Source organism: Engraulis encrasicolus, chromosome 2 (genome assembly GCF_034702125.1).
Source record: "Engraulis encrasicolus isolate BLACKSEA-1 chromosome 2, IST_EnEncr_1.0, whole genome shotgun sequence".
NCBI classification, from domain to species: Eukaryota; Metazoa; Chordata; class Actinopteri; order Clupeiformes; family Engraulidae; genus Engraulis; species Engraulis encrasicolus.
Genome location: NC_085858.1, coordinates 22,215,696 through 22,223,047, shown reverse-complemented (window position 1 = coordinate 22,223,047; position 7,352 = coordinate 22,215,696).

Sequence of the window (7,352 nt, the reverse complement as noted above, 5' to 3'; positions counted from 1 at the left end):
TCCCGTCATGACTTCAGGTGCAAAACAACACAAAAAATACATCAGCTTCTAATGCCAGCACCTTGCTACCTCTGACCCCGTCTTACAACACCAACCTAGTAACCAACCAGCCAACCATGTCCTGGCAGAGCCCTAGCCCTCCATCACTCGCTGTGTTCATGAGTACATTCTCGTAGAGACCTCGTTGTCCTCGGACACCGCCACCGTCCCAACATGGACCGACCGACCTCACGAAAGCCCCACCTGCCGTGCAGTGCAGTGCAGTGCACCTCACACCGTATAGCCTTTGATGGCAAAGGGGTAATTCCACACGCTTCTGTTGTTAAGTCATGTGGTGCATCAACGGGGGACGGACAGGAAATCTTAACCGGAGAGAAGACGCCAGAGGAGCGCAGATGCAATTCTTTTCTTCTTTTTAATCAATTGCACAACAACATAGGGCTGTTCACTTGATTAAAAGAAGAAAAGAAGTACATCTGTGCTGCTCTGTTGTCTTCTCTCCAGTTAAAGCCTTGATGGCTCTGAAACCAGCCCAGACAAAAGATCACCGGCGGCGTACTGCCACGTCAATCAGGCACTCTCAGGCTCCTCTGGGCCTTAATCTTTGTACACGCTACAGTATGCAGTTGTTTCTCTACAGTGGTGAAGTGGGACATTTTCATGTTCTTCTGCATGATTGAAGAGCAGTTTGTTGTAGGCACGTCTTTTCTCTTTCCCCTGTAGCATAGAGGTCCTGAACCAGTGGCTGTGTGTGTGCGTGTGTGTGTGGAAATACATGTGCATGTATTTTACATGTGAGCGGATGAGCATATAGATGTGTGCGTGTGTGTGTGTATGTGTACTGTATGTGTGCATGCGTGTTTGTGCAGTCTGTGCCTTTTCTTCCAGCCACATGGTGCTTTTTTTCACTTCCAGTGAACTTGGTGAATGTTCCATGGAGCTCTGTAAGTCATGGGGTTCCGTAAGTCATGGATTCTGGATTAGAGTTTGCTGCAGGGCATGTGAAGACCCCACTCTACTGGGGGGAACCAGGAAAGGATTTTGGGATGAATGAATTGAGGGGAGGAGGGAGGGAGAGGGGGAGTGCTGCATACTGACAGTACCTAACTCATTGGACTCAGAGCTCCAGTTTGGACTGGACTTGGAGCTCCAGTTTGCTTGCTTTCATGATCCAGATCACGTCCCATGATGTTGTGTTCCTTGAGGCACTGATTGTTTCCTGTTTTTGTTTGTTCGTTTTCTTTTCTTTTGCCCGCAAACATGGGTGTGATGGCCGCTGTGGGGAGGGGGAAAAAAGGGGGGGGGGGCAGGGTGGTCCCCAGAAGTTGCAAATATGGCATTTGAGGTGACTACGATGCTGCTGCTCAAAAGTCTGACATGTCTCTTTGTGTGAGTGAATCTGTCTGTCTCTGTCTCTGTCTCTGTCTCTCTCTCTCTCTCTCTCTCTCTCTCTCTCTCTCCTCACGCCGGCCAAGTATTATCTAGACATGCTGAGAATCTATGCCCCTCTCCCGATTGAGCCAGTATTTTCATTGTCATAAGTCACTCGTGACATCACTCAGCACTAGCTCCAATGAGTATTGTAAATCTGATGTACAGTTGTTAAGGCATACATCTGGATGGATGGCGGTGACCTATTAAGCTGTAAAAAGCTGGAAAGACTTTTACGTTTTTTGTTTGTTTCTTTCTTTCTTTCTTTTTTTCTTTCTGATCAGCAACAACTACGTAACTGCACCTCTTCATCCAAGCATGTTAGTAATTAAAACTGTGAACAGAGATTTAAAATAAAAGATTGTTATATTTTGAAAAAAAAAAACAAAAAAAAACATCTCCAACAGTGGGGATGATGATGATTATGATGATGAGAGATTTGTAATTTTGTGACTTTCTATAAAGATTGTGGTGTTTTTTAGTGAGCTGCATACTTTTTCGAGCTTGCTTCTAAAGACTTAGCCTGGTTCGCACCAGACCTGTGTGTGTGTAACTCCGGAGCCCCCTGGTGGAGCTAAGCTACACACACACACGCACACCTTCTGGGAGAGCACGCGTTGGCTTCTCCCTCAGAAGGCGTGATTCTGCCCGTCCTCACCACCAACAAATTCCTTCAAAAACGTTTTCCGTTATCTCTAAAGAGTCAGTATAGTCTATAATCTGTCCTGTGACTCCACAATACGAGCTGCCATTGATATTGAAGCAATAAATGGTCCTTCTATTTTCTGGCTCGAGACGTCGGCAGTATTCCAGACGGTGTGCGTGTAGCTTAGCTCCACTAAGGGCTCCGGAGCCACACACACACACACACACACACACACACACACTCACACACTCTGGTGAGAACCAGGCTACTAAAGACTCTCTCTTCGGTACATTCTCTTAACTGGATTTTTTTGCACAAAAGAGAAAAGTTCATGGTATGAGAGCTCCAGAACGGTGTTTTTAATGTTGCCATGTTAACAAGGTTGTATCTTCTTCCCATTTACCCTAGAGACGTTTAAACTATGGCTGGATTGGACAAGGCATAGGCCTACAGGGCATTTGCCCAGTGGACTGTTGATGATTTTGGCCTGGTCCTCCCCTCAATGTAGTGGTGTCAGTCCTCATGGCGCTACAGCTGACCTCTCTGAAACAAATTTAAATATTCATTTTAGCTGTTGTGGTCAAACTAGCTCGTAATAGATGACTTAAAATGTTGCCACTGGCTTCATTGTCTCTTTCAATGTCAATGCAGACCGGGCTTGACTGAAAATGCTCAGCCTGATTTTTTTTTTTGTCCCAGCCCAGTCCTGGTTTAAGCAGAAAGAAATCTCAAAACATTTTTATTGCAAATGATCGGTACTGTAAGGACTGCCTCAAAGTCAGCTTGGCTTTTTATTGGGTTTGTTTTAAAAGCACTTGAGGTGAATGAAATGGTTGAGGACCTTGTTGCCAAGGTGTCATCAACTGTCTTCTGTCTTCTATAATGAAATCCAAGAGCACACTTCGCTCAGACGATCAGACAAGACGAGATTCAGGTTGACAAAGTGCTAACAAGTTTAGCATTGTTACTTTTTTGTGAATGACACAAAACATGCAGGAGCAGTGTATCAACAATTCAATGATATGAAATGCACCCTTTCCACAAATGGGGTGTTTAGCTGTCGTTCTATATGGTGTAGTCTCTACTGATTGCACTGTGTACAGCATCAGTGTTAAGTGATCTGATGTTCGTCAGGTTATCCCATCCTTCATGCATCAGTAGTGGTTATTGTGGAGGAGCAGGAAGTCCGGGGGGGTTGGGGGGCATCCCAGGAAACTGGTTTAGTAGGAAGCCAGGTGAAGTTAATCTGGAAGTAGTCGTACATCAGGAAATACTAGACCCTCGGGAACTCATTTCCTCACCTAAGTGACACCTGAAGCCTATCTATTAGCAGGTTTAACACTTTATCACTTAACCATGTTCTTGGAATACCCCCCTGAGCGGAGTAGTTTCCTGTATAGAGACTAGACTCTTGAGGAAAAAAGACAATACCAGCAGCAATAATAACTAATGATTAGGATGGTGAAGACAATGTTGATGATGATGACTATGTTTGATGACAATAGAAATGTAAACCAAATGTTGGAAAAATCTAGCTGAAAAAAAATGATGTAGAAGTATGGAATGTTCCATTTGTGTGAATGCAACACATATGTTTCTTTTTTGTGGCTGTTTTTTTTATGTGAATTGTACACTACAGCGGTTTGCCGGTGTTCACTATCACCACTCTGTGAAGTAGACATCAGTCTATGACCACTACTAACAATGTAAAAGGTAGCGATCAGAGTTGGAGATGATCTACTTGAAAGTGTTGCTGTTCAATAAAAATTGGAGAACAGATGTCTATCTTTTGCTCATCATTTCAACTCTTTAAAGGTATTGCAACTATGCTGCTCATTGAAACTGCTGCCTGCTGCCAAATTTGATCTTTTCATGAATATTTACAAAATCATAAACTAGTATTTACTAGTATGACCAAAGGACAGTAAGTTTTGCATCTAAAATGTCTATCTCTGGAAATTCAAAATGACAGACGTGGAGAAGAGCCACCTTTTCATTTGCGAAAAGTGCTATTTCCCCAGCGATAATGAAGACTTAATTTGATGATGGTGGTGGTGGTACTGTGAGTTTTCATGTTAAGGGCAACGTGAGTGGGCAGCATGAATTCTGGAAATAAACTGCTAAAAAAATTACACAACGCACCTTTAAAGGTAGAGTGCATAATTGTATTTGTTTTCCAAATGTATCCTGCCCATTCGCAAATTTGATCTTTTCCAAAATATTTAGAAAGCAATAAACGATTCGCTGCTCTGTAGTATGTTTTTCAACCAAAGATGTCTATTACTGTGCATTTAAAATGACAGACCTGGAGTACATCCATCAATTCATGTATGAAAGGTGGTAATTTCCAAGTCATGAATACTTGATGGTGATGGTGGTAAATATACAGTAGGCTAGGCCTACTGTATATGAGAGTGATATGCATTTTACTAGGCCTACTACAAATGCATACTCAACCTTTAAAAGCAACCCCCAATAGAGGACAGTGTTGAAACGCATAGGCATAACCAGAGATTAATAAAGGCTTTTTAATTTTAGTAAGGAGTTGATTTTTTATATTTTCATGGAAGTTTGGATGTCCAGGTTTTTTTAGATAAGCACCCTTTTCAGACATGGATAAATGACCCAGTGAAGCATGCCCTTCTCTCTTTTTGCAACCCCAAATAGTTTAATTATCTCCAGCTACTGTACAGGATGGAGGTGGACTACGCTCTCATCGAGAGCATTAGAAACAGGCTCCACATCTCAGAGTCTTCAGGGCATCATGGGGAATTCAGAAGGGCCTTTTGCTTTCACCCTTTGAGAAGCTGATAAACCAATGAAATGGCCTTGGAAACATTACTTGAAGCTTGAAAAACTGTTAGCTGTAGTGTTGCTTCAAAGTAGCCATCATGATATGTTTTCACAGAATGCTTTTATAATGCATTGCTTACAGTACCACGTGCAGTGCTTGTAAAACAACAGGAAGGTTAATGTGTTAAGACGTGGACCCATGACGTTGATTTGTTACCAGAATGGCGATAACCAAGCTCTAATGCATTACTAAAGACTCTGTGTGATGTCGTAGTAGTGTAGTATAGTGGTAGTGTTTTCAATGACTGTTACAGCAATCCATTAGTGCAGGGGAGTGCATTACGAGTCAAGCTGTGCTTTGGGATATCCTAATGGAAGAAAAATCCAGAACATTCTATGAATGACCCAATACTGGAGGAGCGCCTGATGCAAGATAGCCCTCCAGTCCCAACCTCGGCTCTTGAGTAGAGAACTGACAGAGCAGGTGTCTGTTACTTCACAAATAACACAAATCCGTGTCTTCTGTCAACCACTGCCTGTTCCAACATGGCCAAGACAACCTGATGCCAGCTCAGCCTCAGATCCCCAGGGTTTTAATCAAAAGGAGGGGGAAAGTAGACAGGGCTGGATTAAGACGGCCCGGGGTCCCTCGGCTACAGGTTGCTGTGGGGCCCCCCCGGAAGGCAAATTTTGCAGCAAATTATACACAATGTCATAATTATGAGCTAGGAATCAAGGATAAATTGTCTAGAGTAGGGTAGAGTAGTCTACCAACTGTACTCAATACGTTTAATAGATGTACAGTATTTCACAATTTTTCACTTTTGGCCAATCAGGGGGGGCCCTGGCAGGGTGGGGTGCCTAGGCTGCAGCCATAACTAGCCTCTGCAGCCCTGGAACCAGAGTTACTATTTGGGGCTCATTGAAACCATGCCTGCCGTCCAATCTCTCCAGTCAGTCGGTCAATGAGCCGGGTCTACTCAGCCAGTCAGCCAGCCAGCCCAGAGAGCTTTTACCAAACATGGTCAAAGACTCCCTAGTTGAGGCTCCCTGAAATCTGCCCATCCACACACAAACTTCAGCTATTTCTCTCTCTCTCTCTCGCTCTCTCTCTCTCTCTCTCTCTCTCTCTCTCTCTCTCTCTCTCGCCCCCAGAGCAAGTGTGGTAAATCATACTGATGCTGGCATCATCCAGTGCGCATGGTAGTATATTATCTGTCCATGCTTTACAGGTCATACAGCCTGGCAGAACGTAGAGGCATTTGTTTATGTTCCTATCGTAGGAATGTATTTCGTTTAAACTATGCCGTTTTCACAACATGGGCCTACTGAGGACCCATACTATTGAATCCCTTTTTGCGGGCTTAATTAGGTAATACACTGTCAGAAATCGCCAAAAAGTGATTCAAGTACTTGAAGTATATTTTCCCTGAGACAAATGTTTTCCCAGACAAAGAAATTGGCATTCCGTGCTGCAAGTAGACATTTTTAATTTTTAAACAGCAAGTTTTGAATGTTTTCCAACCTCATAAAGTCTAGGGAGGCCGTGTTTCAGCTTTAGAAAGAATTTTGTTATGATGCCGTCTGGCCTAAATCATGACTGGGCCTGATTGTGTGTGGCGGATGCCTCATGTACTGTATCAGCATATCATCAATGCCTTGAATTGCATTCAAAGTGAACTACCGGCGTGCGCACACACACACACACACACACACACACACACACACACACACACACACACACACACACACACACACACACACACACACACACACACACACACACACACACACACACACACACACACACACACAAACACACACATCCAGACAGACAAATCATGAATCCCAAGGGGCCAGCCTCTTGAATATGTCTTGGCTTTGAAGGTTGAGGCCGGCTTCTTCCATAAATAGCCAGGCAGACTGAAGTGAATGAGGGAAAAGGGGAGAAAGTGGGAGAAGAAGAGAGGACTGAAGGAAGTGAAGAAGAGCTAATGTGAGGATGCGGTGGGGGAGGGGGGTTACTACACGCTCCTCTGATGTCATCTGCTTCTCCTTCCTACCACACACAAACACTCACACACACAAAGAAAAACAGTCTAGGAGGCCAATCCATTCTAGACAGGAGGCTATCCATTCTGGACAACATTCAAATGCAAGGCTTGAAATACTCCCCACCCCATTCCCTTTTAGCACAACAGCAAAAATATCTAGGCAGACCAAAAAAGAAGTGGTGCACTGAGGACAATGCTATTATTATACAAATCATGTCCTAAGGTGTTTAATATTGTATGTTTATGTAATTAAAGACCCCATTATTAATTTCTGTAATTAAAAAGGCATCATGGCCTTTTTAAATAAGAGAGGTATTAAAGCTTCCCCCAGGCTAATTAGAGAGGACAGGATGGCTAATGTTTCATTGGAAATGATCCTGCTCGCGAAGCCTCATTAAAAAGAAGAAGAAGAAAGAACAGCGAGCGAT